This window comes from Carcharhinus amblyrhynchos, chromosome 18 (genome assembly GCF_965287045.1).
Source record: "Carcharhinus amblyrhynchos chromosome 18, sCarAmb.v2.hapA, whole genome shotgun sequence".
In the NCBI taxonomy this organism is placed as follows: domain Eukaryota; kingdom Metazoa; phylum Chordata; class Chondrichthyes; order Carcharhiniformes; family Carcharhinidae; genus Carcharhinus; species Carcharhinus amblyrhynchos.
The window spans coordinates 44,136,535-44,153,895 of NC_137341.1; positions in this window are offsets into that span (position 1 = coordinate 44,136,535).

Sequence of the window (17,361 nt, forward strand, 5' to 3'; positions counted from 1 at the left end):
CAGGGGAGCTCTCCCTTCATCATAGTGCAGTGGGGCATTTTACCTCCTGTTGTGGGACATTCTTTTAGGTGGCCTGCTGAAATTAAGATGGAATCTTTTCATTAAACATTTCATTTTACAAAAGGTGAAAAAAGTCTATTCAGTCAAATGAAATTTTTGAATTAAACTAGTTTGTATTAAAATGTTGAAATGTTAGAATCAAAAATACTTTACAACTTAACAATATACAGACAAATACACAAGTCGGACAAATCTCATTTTGGCCAAAATGGGAGATCAATGGCTCTATCTACACAGCTAATGTGCTAGCAGGCTTTCACAAAAGATCTCAGATTTCATGGCAAAGAGCAGAATTGGTTATAGTTTTTGTTATCAGATTAATAAGCCCAGATCTTAATTAAAAGCAATTTCATTCATTCATTGTTGTGTCAATCTAACAATGGCATAACCTTCAATCAATCATACTTTGACATTTCAAATATTGATCTGCCCGTTTTACAGAAGTTCTCTCCCAAAAATGACTTCTTATGATTCAGCATTTCTCAAACTAATTTAAGAACATAAGAAATAGGAGCAGGAGTAGGCCATCTAGCCCTTCGAGCCTGCCCCACCATTCAATAAGATCATGGCTGATCTGTCGTGTCTCAGTTCCACATTCCCGCCCTCTCCCCATAACCCTTAATCCCCTTGCCCATCAAAAACCTATCAACCCGCGTCTTAAATATATTTAGCGAGGCAGCCTCCACCACCTCAACGGGCAGAGAATTCCAGAGATTCACCACCCTTTGAGTGAAGAAGATCCTCCTCAACTCTGTTCTAAACCGCCCCCCCTTTATCTTGAGGCTGTGCCCCCTAGTCCTACTGTCCTTTCTGAGCGGGAAGACCCTCTCCACCTCTATCCTATCCATCCCATTCATCATCTTATATGCCTCAATGAGATCTCCCCTCATTCTTCTAAACTCTAACGAGTACAAGCCTAATTTGTTCAGCCTCTCCTCATAGTTCAACCCCCTCAACTCCGGTATCAGCCTAGTAAACCTCCTCTGCACTCCCTCCAAGGCCAAAATATCCTTGCACAAGTGCAGCACCCAAAACTGCACACAGTACTCCAGCTGCGGCCTCACCAATGCCCTATACAGCTGCAGCAAGACCTCCCTACTTTTATATTCAATCCCCCTCGCTATGAAGGCCAGCATCCCATTCGCCTTCCTGACCACCTGCTGCACCTGCAGGCTGGGTTTTTGCGACTCATGCACAAGGACCCCGAGGTCCCTCTGCACCGTCGCCTGCTGCAGTTTTTCGCCATGTAAGTAATAGTCCTTCCTACCATTATTCCTGCCAAAGTGGACAACTTCACACTTAAACTGGTTCTATTGAAGGCACATGTTGGACTTATTCTCCTGACTTAGATAAGCATTGGCAATTTACTTTATTGCATTATTTGTGCCTGATTTGTGTTGGTATCTTTCATGAATACATCTTTCATTATAACGGCATGTTAAAAGCATTTTCTTAGAGACATTATTAAGATGTTACTTACATATTTTGTATCATTCTCAAACCACATATTAAAACATTAGCTGCTAATTATCCTCACGTTGGGTATTTAGAATGAATCAGAATTCTCAACTACACCTCCGCCTTGGTTTGACATCCAGTCTGGAAGATGGTGCCTCCAACTGTGTGGTACTCCCTCGGAGTGTCAGCTGTGTATTTTGCACTCAGGTCTCCAGCACGGTACTGCGGACCCGCAACCTTCTGAAACTGAGTCGGGAATGCTGTCAAACTGAACCCAGGACAAGCAGCAGTCATTTCTGGGCAAAAGCACTTGAATTTTCTTCCTGAGGTAAAGTATTTTCTCACAGTTGGCATTTTCATAACTCCGACATCACGGGAACCATTGCACTTCCGTTTATTTATTAGTCGCAAGAAAGGCTTACGTTAACACTGCAGTGAAGTTACTGTGAAGTTCCCCTCGTCGCCACACTCCGGCGCCTGTTCAGGTCAATCCACCTAACCAGCGCGTCTTTCGGACTGTGGGAGGAAACCATAGCATCCGGAGGAAGCCCACGCAGACGTAGGGAGAAACTCCCCACGGACAGTGACCCAAGCCGGGAATCGAACCCGGGTGCTGTGAGGCAGCAGTGCTAACCACTGTGCCACCGTGCCGCCCATTTTTATTATTTGATGAACTCAGCCATCCTGAGGGCCTACATTCACTAGATATTCGCCCAATTCTTTTCGAGTGTGTTAATTGACAAATTATTAACTTTTTAAAAAATGTAAGTGAACTGCACACACACAGGTCTTATCCTTCATTGGAAAAATTAGATTTTCCCGTGTTTTGCGGGAATAGTTCAACCGGTGCTCCTGTCATCTGCTTTGAAATCAGGAGTTTAACTCAATGTTTCCATCAATATTGATTATACTTTGGCATGTTGAATCATTTCCAATTTCCCCAGAAGTGACAAAATGCCCAATTCTGACAGATGCACTTAAAAATAGGTGTGGTGGGGTAGATCCAAGAATCATAGAATCCCTACAGTGCAGAAGGAGGCCATTTGGCCCATTGAGCTTGCACTGACTATAATCCCATCCAGGCCCTATCTCCATATCCCCACTTACTTACTCTGTTAATCCCCCTCATACTAAGGGATAATTTAGCATGGTCAATCCACCATCCTTGGAGTGTGGGAGGAAACCGGAGCACCCAGGGGAAAACGCACACAGACATGGGGAGAACATGCAAACTCCATGCATACAGTGACCTGGGGCCAGCCCAGAATTGAACCCGGGACCCTGGCACTGTGAGGCAGCAGTGCTAACCACTATGCCACTGTAGTGATTGGCTGGCAGCTCTCCGGTCCTTGTATTAATGGCGCTGCAACGGACAGAAGAGGAACTACACCAACCTGTCTGAAATGAAGTGCTCGAGGATAAGATAAGTGTGAGGGTTCCCAGGCTGTAGAAGGTAAGGAAAGACTGAATGGCCACCAGGGAGTCAATCGGGGGTCTCTGGGGAGAGATGGAAGATCCAGAGTTCTCCAAGTCTTATGGGGAGGATGCCCCCCTCCCCCAATGCCCCCAGACTGAAGGAGACTTCTGATGTAGTTACATCATCCCTTCCCTGCCCAAGATCTTTCCAGCTTATAGCCACAGATGTTCAATATTCCCACCAACCTAAAAATTGAGGCTGGACAGGAAAGGACCTCAACTGGGGCAAGGGTGGGCTTTCCATCTGGGACCTTGCCCACCCCAGAGTCTGTGTGATTGGGGCAGGTGGGAACTCAGAGGGAATCCCATCCCTGCATTTTCACACTCCGCCTCAGCCGAAAATCCAGGCGGGAAACATAAAATTCAGGCCAATGAACCCAAATGGATAAAAGCAAATTACTGCGGATGCTGGAATCTGAAACCAAAAGAGAAAGTGCTGGAAAATCTCAGCAGGTCTGGCAACATCTGTAAGGAGAGAAAAGAACTGACGTTTTGAGTCCCGATGACCCTTTGTCAAACCTGTAAATCACAGGAAGTGGGAGATATTTATACTGCAGGGTTAGGGAATGAAAGATGAGCCATAGCCACAAAAACAAGGAGAAAGGCTGCTAATGGCAGCCCATAGAGAGAATAGAAGGTGTGAATGGCGAAACAGCAAAGAAGCTGAAATCGGAGGATAAGCTGTGACAGAAGAAGATGTGGACGAGAGGGGGATGGGTGGGAGAGAGATAAAATTGAGAAAAAGGAGGGAAAAAAGGAAGGAAAAGGGGGATTAAAAAAGGGGAGGAAGGGGGAGGGATAAAAGTAAAGGAAGACAATAAAGAAAAGGTAGAGAACAGTTAAAATTAAATAAAATGAAAATGAAAGGGGGTTGAGATAGGGTAGAGGTAAACATCTGAAGTCGATGCTCGGAGCAGAAGGCTGTAATGTGCTTAGCTGGAAGATGAAGTGCTGTTCTTCAGCTTTACCGGAACAAAGTAGATATTTAAATGCCGCGACCATCCTTGACTCGTTCCTGAGCCGTCTCCGAAGCATGAACAACCTTTGCAATATTAAACAGTCAAAGGTATTTTAGGCTTTGGCGAGAACGCAGGAAAGATTCACGAGAATGGTTCCAGCGATGAGGAACTTCAGTCGCAGAGATAAATCAGAGAGGCTGAGAGGGTTCTCCTTGGAGCAGGGAAAGCTGAGAGGGGATTTGGCAGAGGTACTCAAAATCAGGAGTCTGCACAGAGTAGATAGGGAGAGACCGTTCCCACCTGGGAACAGATCAAGAACGAGATCGAGAACTCATCCAAGAATTAGTTACACCTCTCAGAAAATCTTAACCACGCTACGAAATATACTATCCTTTCTCCCAGTAATTTTAAGTATGTGTTACAGTAATTTGGAAAGAATGACTACAGCGAGATTTTTAAAATTGTTTTATCTAAAGACGGTTCTCTAATTATTTTGACAAAGGGCCCTTGGGACGCGAAACATTGGCTTTTTTCTCTCCTTACAGATGCTGCCAGACCTGCTGAGATTTTCCAGTGTTTTCTCTTTTGGTTTCAGATTCCGCAGTAATTTGCTTTTGTCCTGTAATTACTGTTAGAATTTGATAAACACCTCAGAGCGATAAAAGGTTTTCAGGGAACAGGGCTGGAAAATGGGATCAACTAAGTTGCACTTTCTTTTTAATTCATTCACGAGACATGGGTGTCCCAGGCTGGCCCGGCCAGCATTTATTGTCCCTCTCTAATTGCTCTTGCTCAGAGGGGCATTTGAGAGTCTGTGGCTGTGGAGTCACATGTAGGCCAGACCAGGTTAACCTCAGCAGATTTCTTTCCCCAAAGGACATTGGTGAACCAGGTGGGTTTTTTCCGACAATAGTTTCATGGTCATCAGTAGATTCTTAATTTCAGATAGCTTTTATTGAATTCAAATTCCACCATCTGCTGTAGTGGGATTCGAACCCGGGTTCCCAGAACATTAGCTGATTTTTTGGATTAATCATCTAGCGACAATACCACTAGGCTATTACAGAGGAGCAATGTGGATTCAACAAGCTGAAAGGCACCCTTCTGTTCTGTCACCATTCTACGATTATGTGGGTGACAGAATTACACTCATATGGACCAGCTGGGCTGCAAGGCTGGTTTCTGTGCTGTAATTAACAGCACGGTGGCACAGTGGTTAGCACTGCTGCCTCACAGCACCAGGGTGTCTGTCTGTGTGGAGTTTACACATTGCCTCCATTTCTGCGTGGGTTTCCTCCAGGTGCACCTGTTTCCTCCCACACTCCAAAGATGTGCAGGTTAGGTGGGTTGGCCGTGCTAAATTGTCCCTTAGTGTCCCCAAGTTAGTAGGTTAGGTGGATTAGCCACGCTAAATGTTTGGGGTTACAGGGGTAGGGCGGGGGAACGGGCCTGGGTAACAGACTCTGTCAGAGAGTCGGTGCAGACTCGATGGGCTGAATGGCCTCCTTCTGCATTGTAGAGATGATTCTCTGAAATATGCATTCAGTCACCTGGTTTCAGGCTGTATACAGACCTGCCACTTAGTTTGTCAGGGAGCTATGGCGGTACAGTTGGTAAGAGGTGGATAAGCAAAGATTCCTACCAACTCCTCAAAAAAATTAAGCCACCTATTTGTCTAATAAAGCATTAACCGGAGAAGTCAGTATGTTTTTCCGAGGTCTCATTAGTGTCACTTGGCATTGATTTTTGTCCCTTTTGCCCACTTTGAGCCAGCTCCAGACACATTTGACTGTGATGATGAGAAAATCGAACAATCCCGTGTGTGTAGAAGCTGGGAGTTAATAACTACACAGCCTGATATCGGAGAGTGAAATAAGCAGAGGTCTACTGGAGCAATTGGAACTCACCATGCCTGGGCTTATTGGTAGAGAGCAGATGGGGGTGCGGAGAGACTGAAAATTCATCCTCAGTGCTTGGGAATTAAACTCGTTTCAGCACCCACCCTCCACTTAAACCACAAACAATATTTAGTTGAGTGCAAGGCAGCATGGTGGCAGAGTGGTTAGCACTGCTGCCTCACAGCGCCAGGGACCTGGGTTCGATTCCTGGCTTAGGTCTGTATGGAGTCTGCACATTCTCTCCGTGTCTACGTGAGTTTTCCTCGGATGCTCCGGTTTCCTCCCACAATCCGAAAAGCAAAGAACAACACACCGCAAGAAACCCGCCCTACAAGCCTGTGCCACCATTTTAACATTCAGTGAGTGCCTCATTCCAATCCTCTTTCTACTTATGACTTTTGTCTATGCCTCTTGAACTTCACAATAAAGGTGTGCAAAAAGACGTGTTCGTTAAGTGCGTTGGCTATGCTAAATTCTCCCTCAGTGTACCCAAACAGGCACAGAAGTGTGGCAACAAGGGGATTTCCTCAGTAACTTCATTGCAGTGTTAACGTAAGCCAACTTGTGACAACTTCAGCTGAAAGTCCAACAGGTTTATTTGGAATCACGAGCTTCCAAAGGGTTGTGAGGCTTCTTACTGAGCCCACCCCAGTCCAACACCAGCATCTCCACCTCACAACTTGTAACACTCATCAATAAACTTGAAACTTTCCCCGCTCCCTCCCAGTTAATGACTCTGATTTGAATAGTTGCAAAATGAATTCTACAGATGCTCTGACCACAAATGATGTGGAAAAATGGAATAAGGGACATTTTCCCCGAACAAACTTGACTCATAAAAATGTCATTTTGTTTCTGACCTCTTGCTTGCCTGTGAGTCAGTTTAACATTGCACAGGGGGTGGTCAAATATATGCCAGATTTCCCTTACGCCACAGCAAGTTACATGTCAACACAATTCTCATAAGCTGCCCCCATTGCCCGCAGTAAGATCAGGTAATACAGGCAGCGAGCGAGGCATAATGTGCCTTCCAACTCCTTGAAGAAGGATGGCAATGGTGTTTGAGGTGCTTTCGATGCTCCTGTGATCTCTGCGACAATGGCGGGGGTTGGGGAGGAGGGGTGCATTACAGCCCATTTTCTGCCTCTTTTCACTTGCCATCCTCCCCTGGCAGTCATTGAAGCCCACACACCCAAGTTCTGAATTATTCAGAATGTGTTTAAGGTTCGCTACGGTTGTCAAGGTTACCCCGCCCCTATGAAACAATCTCGAGAGCGGTTGCTTTATTCTGTTAGGTTTTTACACATCTGACGGTGATGATAGCCCGGGCCATAGAAAGATAGCGAGTGTGTTGCTGACCACTGATAATGAGGTGGTATTAAAGGGGAAATGTTAACTCACTTCGATCAGTGGCAAAGGAGCAGCCAGAGGTATTGAAACGAAGGGAGTATCTCCCCTGTGTGTTTCCAGCTTTCCATGTTTTACCATGGATTCTGGCATTAGTTGACATCAGTTGGTGCCCTGTGATATATATGGCACCTGGATGCCATATCCTGCTTACTGATCTATTTTTGTTGGTGTTCCAGACAAGATGCAACCTCTGATCAACACCGAACATCACTGTGCACCAGTGATATCTCACGGCACGGTAGCACCGTGGTTAGCACGGCTGCTTCACAGCTCCAGGGGCCTGGGTTCGATTCCCGGCTTGGGTCACCGTCTGTGTGGAGTTTGCACATTCTCCTCGTTTCTGCGTGGGTTTCCTCCGGATGCTCCGGTTTCCTCCCATAGTCCAAAGATGAGCGGATTAGGTTGATTGGCCACGCTAAAGTTGCACTTAGTGTCCTGAGATGCATAGGTTAGAGGGATTAGTGGGTAATATATGTAGAGATATGGGGGTAGGGCCTGAATAGGATTGTGGTCGGTGCAGACTTGATGGGCCGAATGGCTTCTTTCTGTATTGTAGGGTTTCTATGATTCTATCTCCTTGGCCCCGTTCTAATTCTAACATGACTGCAAGAAACTACAAAGGGTTGTGATAGCAATGTCAGACTCCCATTTATTGACTATAGCTCAGCCTTCAACACCATTATTCCAATAAAAACTCATCTCCAAACTCCATGGTCTGCGCCTCGGCACCTGCCTCTGTGACTGGATCCTGAACTTCTTAACTCACAGTCCATAACCAGTTAAGGATGGGCAATGACACCTCCTCCATGGTCATCCTCAACACTGGTGCCCCGCAAGGCTGTGTTCTCAACTTCCTGCTGAATTAATTTAATTTGATTTGATTTGATTTATTATTGTCACATGACTTAGCATTAATGAAAAGCATTGTTTCTTGCATGCTATACAGACAAAGCATACCGTTCATAGAGAAGTAAAGGAGAGAGTGCAGAATATAGTGTTACTGTCATAGTTAGGGTATAGAGAAAGAGCAACTTAATGCGAGGTAGGTCCATTCAAACGTCTGACGGCAGCAGGGAAGAAGCTGTTCTTGAGCCGGTTGGTACGTGACCTCAGACTTTTGTATCTTTTTCCCGATGGAAGAAGGTGGAAGACAGAATATCCGGAGTGCTTGGGATCCTTGATTATGCTGGCTACTTTGCTGAGACAGCGGGAGGTATAGACAGAGTCAGTGTTTGGGAGGCTGGTTTGCGTGATGGATTAGGCTACATTCACAACCCTTTGGGGTTTCTTATGGTCTTGGGCAGAACAGGAGCCATACCAAGCTGTGATACCATTAGAAAGGATGCTTTCTACGGTGCATCTGGTGAGAGTCGTAGCTGACATGCCAAATTTCCTTAACAGGGCGCACAGCTGGAAATCTTTCTTTCAAACCAGCCATGAGAATGGAAATAGGGAAGAGCTATTTTCTGCCATGGCATTTTCCATCTGGATTTAAAACTATTCAGTTCCAAGGATGATGAGCAGCGAGAAATTGGATATGACATTTGGCGATATTTGAATGCTGATACGATGGAACACAATGAAGAACAGATGCCTCAATAAAAGAGAATGTGGCGCTAGTTTCATTTTTCAGGGGGGTTTTAAACCATTCAGTCCAAAGAATGGAAAAATTGCGCCGTAACTAAATGACTGCACATTGTTCAGGCCAACACAGGAGTACATGTTGTTCAGTACCAATTCATTAAGAGAATTTAATGTGGTGACGTGGGTTGAGTCTAACCACCACACTGTAATCTTTTTCTTGCGTCAAAACAGAAATTGCTACCACATGATCTTAATGCTGCAGTCAGCTATATAAAACAAAGGGGTCAAATAGCAAAACATGAATACTAATTCACTAAATCGTAGGCGCACTTTAATTATTACCCGTGGGGCGTTCTGTGTGATCCCAGGAGAGTTCTTACAGAAGCAGTAGCCAATGGAAACTAATTCTGAAACCAAATGCATTCCTGGAGTGACACAAGTTGTTCAATTAGAAGTTTGGAAGTTTTAAGGTTCATTTATTAGCATCACAAGTAAGGCTTACATTAGCATTACAATGAAGTTACTGTGAAATTCCCCTGGACGCCACATTCCGGTGCAGATCAACGCAGCCTAACCAGCACGTCTTTCGGACTGTGGGGGGGAAACCGGAGCATCCGGAGGGAAACCCCACGCAGACACGGGGAGAACGTGCAGACTTCGCACAGACAGTGACCCAAGCCGGGAATCAAACCCAGGTCCCTGGCGCTGTGAGGCGACAGTGTGCTTGTGATTTTTTAAATTTTTAAAATTTTATCCCATTCCCATAGCCACAAAGCCAATGCGCAGGGTGGAGGAGACAAGCTATCTCCTTGCCTGCTCCAAAAAATGAATTCAAATTCAAATTGAATCCAATTTGTGGTCTTCACAAAGAGACATGCTAGATCCTAACTGATTACAGCAGGAATTACACCCAACCTCATGCTTGATCTTGGCCAAAAGGCCGAGACAGTTTCTTGTGGTATGCATTCATAGAATCATAGAATCCATACAGAGCAGAAGAAAGCCCCTTGAGCCTGCACCGACAACGATCCCACCCTGGCTCTATCCTCACAACCCCACATATTTACCCTGTTAGTCCCCCGACACTAAGGGGGAATTTAGCATGGCTAATCCACCTAACCTCCACATCTAAGGGGCAAGTTAGCATAGCCAATCTATCGAACTTGCACACCTTTGGGCACTAAGGGACAATTTAGCATGGCCAATCCACCTAACCTGCACACCTTTGGACACTAAGGGACAATTTAGCATGGCCAATCCATCTAACTTGCATATCTTTGGGCACTAAGGGGCAATTTTGCATGGCCAATCCACTAAAACCTGCACATCTTTGAGCTATGAAGGCATTACTGTGAAGAGCAGGTTGCAGGGTTCTGCTGATGATGTTTCTTCCCTCCCCCTCACTTTCTCCTTTCCTTCCCTTAGGGATGGGAGATGAAGCAGTAATGGAACATTTTCCATGCCGTAGATGCAGAGATAACTCAATATTGCATGGAATTACACAGAATGTACAGCACAGGAGTTAGACCAACTGTTTAAGCTACTCCACTCCCATCATCAATTCACCCTTTCAGCCTATCCTCCTATTCCCTTCTCTCTGGTATAACTGGCTTCTCCTTAAAAGCACCTATGTTTTCTTTTGCCTCAACCACCGATTGTGGGAACAAACTCCATTACATTGGCTGTATCTTCAGTTACCTATTGGCCTTACGCTCCTATTTTTTATCCATCAGGTGATGTTGGCATCGCTGGCTGGGCCCAGCATTTATTGTCCACCAGTCCATTTCAGAGAGTCAACCACATTGCTGTGGCTTTAGAGTCACATGTAGGCCAGACCAGATAAGGACGGCAGATTTCCTTCCCTAAAGGACATTAGTAAACCAGCTGGGGTTTTGTGACAATTGACAATAGTTTCATGGTCATCATTAGACTTTTAATTCCAAATTTCAATTCAAATTTCACCATCTGCCATGGTGGGATTCGAATTCGGGTCCCTCAGTACATTACCCTGGGTTTCTGGATTAGTAGTCCCGTGATAATACCACTGCGCCACCACCTCTCCTAGTTTTTGATTTGATTTGATTTATTATTGTAACATGTATTGGGATGCAGTGAAAAGTCCTGTTACTTGCGCACTATACCAAGCATGCCGTACATAGGGAAAAAAAGGAGAGAGTGCAGAATGTAATATTACAGTCATAGCTAGGGTGTAGAGAAAGATCAACTTAATGCAAGGTAGATCCATTCAGAAGTTTGATGGCAGCAGGGAAGAAGCTGTTTTTGAGTTGGTTGGTACGTGATCTCAGACTTGTGTATCTTTTTCCTGACAGAAGAAGGTGGAAGGGAGAATGTCCGGGGTGCGTGAGATCCTTGATTATGCTGGCTGCTTTCCTGAGGCAGCGGGAAGTGTAGACAGAGTTAATGGATGGGAAGCTGGTTTGCGTGATGGATTGGGCTTTGTTTTCACAACCCTTTGTAGTTTCTTGCAATCATGGACAAAGCAGGAGCCATGCCAAGCTGTGATACAATCGGAAAGAATGCTTTCTATGGTGTATCTGTAGAAGTTGATGAGAGTTGTAACAGACATGCCAAATTTCTTCAGTCTTCTTTAGAAAGTAGAGGCATTGGTGGGCTTTCTTAACTATGGCGTCAGCATGGAGGGACCAGGACAGGTGATTTGAACGCCTAAAAATTTGAAGCTCTTCATCTCCATTGATGCAGATGGAGAATGCCCTCCACTACGCTTCTGAAATCAATCAATACCTCCTTTGTTTTGTTGATATTAGGGAGCGGTTATTGTCGTCACACCAGTTCACCAGATTCTCTATATCTTTGCTGTACTGTGTTTCGTCACCGATCGAGATCCAACCTACAACAGTGATGTCATCAGAAAACTTGAAATTTGAGTTGGAAGGAAATTTGGCCCCACAGCCAGAGGTGTATAAGGAGTACGGTAAGGGGCTGAGAGCACAGCTCTGCGGAGCGCTGGTGTTGAGGATGATGGTGGAGGAGGTGTTGTTGCCTCCTGACTGCTGCCTGGAAGTCTAGGATCCAGTCGCACAGGGAGGAGCCGAGCCTCAGTCCATGGAGTTTGGAGATCAGTTTTGCAGGAATAATGGTGTTAAAGGCTGAGTTAATAAATAACAGTTTGACATAGATGTCTTTGTTATGTAGGTGTTCCAGGGTTGAGTGCAGGGCCAGGGAGATGGTGTCTGCTGTGGACCCGTAGCGGTGATAGGCGAACTGCAGTGGATCCAGGCAGTCTGGGAGGCAGGAATTGGTTGAATTCTCTTGTATTCTCAAACTCATGCTCGCCACCAGCAGGGGCTGGTGGAGAGCATGAGATTGCTCTTTGCTCAGGGGTTGTAAAACGTCACTCAGAATGCCTTCTATACATGTAGCAACATAGTAAAATCTGTTAATAATTAAATGTGTTAAAGAATACGTTTATCATTTCAAGACATGAAGTAACCTGAATCATTCTCATTCCCTCCCACTTCCTCCCGCAGTTAGATTAAACACTGATAAGATCCTGCGATAAATATGGGAATATGTCAAAGAAAGCCTAACTTGTCTTTTAATGAACTTACACTGGGAAATCATGAGTGGCTTGCCAGTTGTCCCAGCCCTTTCCATCCAGCTACGCGTGATTTAGTTGTTTACATACTTACAGGCTATCGTGCATTATTTGTAATAAACATCCCAAGTCAATAAATCATGTCGTTTATGCTGGACCCATACAGTCCAGTAAACAGCTGTCATGCAGGAGGTTAATGCAGAGAACATCTGTGGAACTACCTTTTTTTTAAATTAGCATTACAAGTCGGCTGACATTAACGCTGCAATGAAGTTACTGCGGAAATCTCCGAGTCACCACCCTCTGGGTACATTGAGGGAGAATTTAGCACAGCCAATGCGCCTAAACCAACACATCTTTCGGACCGTGGGAGGAAACCAGAGCACCCGGAAGGAACCCACGCAGACACGGGCAGAATGTGCAGACTCCGCACGGATAGTGACCCAAGCTGGGAAGTGAAGCCGGGTCCTTGGCACCGTGAGGCAGCAGTGCTAACCACTGTGCCACCATGCCACCACAGCGTTACTGTATTAATGTAAGATGACAAATTACCAGTTATCAGATGAAAGTTAGATGAACAAAAACTTTTCTTAATGCCTTTGTCTTTCATAGTTGCTGAAATTTAAAGTGCCTCAGATCAGTCTCCTTGCTGATAGGACAGAGTTATGATTAATTAGGTATGGTTCCACAATGCACGTATCAGGTTCCTGTGACACTCAAAGTTGTTGTGTGTTTTCTGGCTTCAATTTGTTACAGTTACGCATTCCTTCAACTGTTATCTTGTCTTTCATCCTTGAGTTGAGGGTGCAGAGGTTTGCAATGTCTGGTTACACAGAACTAGCTGTCCAAATGAACAGACAAAGCAACCGTTGTGTTTGCACCAATCCAGTCCACGTTTACTAGCTATGTTTTTACAAGACCACTAGAAGTGTACAAGTTCCTGGGCAACAGAATGGTGGCACAGTGGTTAGCAGTACTGCCTCACAATGCTGGGGACCTGGGTTCGAATCCCGGCTTGGGACATTGTCTGTGTGGAGCCTGCACATTCTCCCTGTGTCTGCGTGGGTTTCCTCCCACAGTCCGAAAGGTGCATTGGCCATGCTAAATTCTTCCTCCGTGTCCCTGAATAGGTGCCAGAGTCTGGCGACAGGAGGGATTTCACCGTAACTTCATTGTGATGTTAATGTAATCCTACCTGTGACAATAATAAATCAACTAAAACCTTAAGAAGCCCACTCCTCACATGCAAGAGTTCAAACAGGAGTGAGCGAAGGAGAAAACAGCTTTCAAAAAAATGGACAACAAATTCTGATATTTGCAAAAGTGTATGGAAAACATGTAAATCTCACATGTTCAAGCTTCTTAGTTTGGGGGAATAGCAGTGCCGAGGTCATAACAACCTGCGTAATAAAGAATGCACATCCTGTGTTATTCTGTAACAAAAACCATTTCCTTAATATGTGCTGACACACATCACAAATTCCTGTCAAATGGCCCTTGTGAGCAGTTACAGAACAAACCGTACACCGCATTAATAACTTGTACGCAGAAAGGTGATTGCAAGTTAACACCTTCAGAAAAGAATGTTGGCTACCAAAATGGCAGTACTGACCAAGTTTGTTTATAACAGTACAGTTACATGCTAACAAACATCAGCAATGTGACTTTCTTTAGTGTGGCGGCAATATCTGCCTTGCCATCAAACATCTGGGAAGCTGAGGGCCTCAATCATAGAATCATCGAAACTCTACAGTGCAGAAGGAAGCCATTTGGCCCATCGAGCCTGTACTGACAACAATCCTAACCCAGGCCCTATCCCCATAACCCCATGTATTTACCGTGCTAGTCCCCCTGACACGAGGGTCAATTTGGCATGGTCAATCAACCTAACCCACACACCCTTGGACTGTGGGAGGAAACCGGATCACCCGGAGGAAACCCATGTAGACACAGGGAGAACATGCAAACTCCACATAGACAGAGACCCGAGGCCAGAATTGAACTCGGATCCCTGGCGCTGTGAGGCTGCAGTGCTAACGTACTCTGTCATAGAGTCGGTGCAGGTTTGATGGGCTGAATGGCCTCTTCTGCACCGTGATTCATTCTTCTATGATTAAAGTGTGAATTTTAAAGTATAATCAGTCATTTACTCCTCCTTCAACCTTCAGTCTTTTCAAATCGAATCATTGTTGTCTCTTTGTAAAGATACAACTTTACCGATTCCCATCAGTGAAGACAAAACGTATTTATTAATAAGAATTGTACAACAGCTCCATGGCTGTAGCTAGCTCCCAAACTGTCTCTGCCAAGGTACCTCACTCACCATGGGGTGACACCATATCCTGAGTCCCAATTGGTCACCCAGGTCAGGTGACCCTTACTCTGCTGTGTTGCCCTGAGAGGGACAGTCACCATCCATGTGCCTTCTCATTGCTTTCTGACTTACCTGCTGTTTAGTACAGTCCTTTTTTATCTTGATTCTGTCAGCAATACAGTGTTTGGCCACTCCTTTATGCTTTTTCTTAGAAAAATAAGCATTAAAGCTTACAGAGACTGTTAGACAATTGACTGGGACCCGCTCTATGGGATCTGTGTCCGTTGAAACATCTGTATCAGTCAGTTTTCTCACACATCTAAGTGTTTGATAAAAGGGACTGTGTTCCCATAGCAATGCTAAACACAAGAAGCACCTGTAATACAAGTTCTTGAGAAAAGCAATCACACCATCAGCTGGAGAGAGCTTTCAGAGATGCCTGACATTCTTAATTATCTAAGTTTAAGTGTGTGGAGAATTTTTCTTATTCATCCTTGGGATGTGAGCATCCCCTTGTTGCCCTTGATTTGAGTGTTTTACTTAGCTATTTCTTTAACTTTAGAAGACTTCACCATCGAATCATAGGATCCCGACAGTGCAGAATCGGCCATTCAGCCCACCAAATCTGCACCAATCTTACCCAGTCCACCCACCCAATCCCTGTAACTCCATACATCTATCATGGCTAATCCAACCAGCTGACACATCTTTGGACACTAAGGAGCAAGTTACCATGGCCAATCCACCTAACCTATATGTCTTTGGACAGTAAGAGGCAATTTAGCATGGCCAATCCACCTAACCCGCACATCTTTGGAAACTAAGGGGCAATTTACCATGGCCAATCTACCTAATCTGCACATTTTTGGACACTAAGGGGCAATTTACCATGGGCAAGCAACCTAATCTGCACATCTTTGGACACTAAGGAGCAATTTAGCATGGCCAATCCACCAAACCTGTGCATCTTTTGACACTAAGGGGCAATTTAGCATGGCTAATCCACCTAACCTGCACATCCTTAAGCTGTGGGAGAAAACCAGAACACCCGGAGGAAACACATGCAGACTGGGAGAGAATGTGCACTCTCCGCAGAGAAAGTAACCCAACGTTGGAATTGAACCCAGGTAAGATATTAGACAGATTAGGCATGGTAGATGTTAGATTAGTGGATTAGCCACGGTAGATGTGTGGAATTACTGTGATAGGGTGGGTGAATGGGCTGGGTAAGATTGGTACAGACTTGATGGGCTGAATAGCCTGCTCTATACTGTAGGGACTCTATGATTTGATGTTGAAGTCTTCTAAGTTAAAGAAATAGCCGAGAAAGCCATTCAGATCAACCCCACGCTAATCACTGTGCCACTGTCTAGAGAGTGCAGGAGGCATGCAAAGCACATGCATCCTATCTGGTCTCAGTAGCTTATTTTTCCTTGAACAGGTTACTTGCCCGGAGCCAGAGGCTATAGTTTGAGGAACACCATTCCGCATCTAGCTTGAATGGCTAGGAGAGTCTCCCGCTCTTAACCCCGTTGTCAGCATGTTGGAGAGACTTACTGGTTAAAAATCAGCCTGTTTGGTCACAATAAGAACATAAGAAATAGGAGCAGGAGTAGGCCATCTAGCCCCTCGAGCCTGCCCCGCCATTCAATAAGATCATGGCTGATCTGTCGTGGCTCAGTTCCACATTCCCGCCCTCTCCCCATAACCCTTAATCCCCTTGCCTATCAAAAACCCATCGACTCGCATCTCAAAAATATTGAGCGAGGCAGCCTCCACCACTTCAACAGGCAGAGAATTCCAGAGATTCACCACCCTTTGAGTGAAGAAGTTCCTCCTCAACTCCGTTCTAAACCGCCCCCCTTTATCTTGAGGCTGTGCCCCCTAGTCCTACTGTCCTTTCTGAGCAGGAAGAGCCTCTCCACCTCTATCCTATTCATCCCATTCAACATCTTATACGTCTTATATATGTGACTGCATCCTCTGTGGCCATCAAGTCCTGAATCATAGAATCATAAAATCTCTACAGCGCAGAAGGAGGCCATTTGGCCCATCGAGTTTGCACTGACCACTATCCCACCCAGGCCCTTTCCCCATTACCCGATGCATTTACCCCAGCTAGTCCCCCTGACACTAAGGGGCAATTTAGCATGGCCAATCCACCTAACCCATACATCTTTGGAGTATGGGAGGAAACGGGAGCCCCCAGAGGAAGCCCACGCAGACACAGAGAGAACGTGCAAACTCCACACAGATGGTGATCCAAGCCAGGAATCAGACCCAGGTCCCTGGCACTGCGAGGAGGCAGAGCCAAACACTGTGCCATCGTGCCGTCCACTGAAGTGGGATTCACACCATAAGACCCTTCATTAAAGATTGATGACTATGAAGATATCCATCATTCTTAGTTTCATAGCTTGAATCAAAGCCATGCTAGTAAATGTGTTGTTACCTCCTCCAACACTGCAGCAAACCCTCCACACCATAAGACCTCCTATCGAACCATTTCGGAAGCCAGAGCAGGTAACAATGGCAGATTACCCCTCCTGAAGAACGTTAGCACAATCAGGGAGTTTCATGATCGATATTGTTGAGACCAGCATTCCATTCCAGTCTTATTAATTG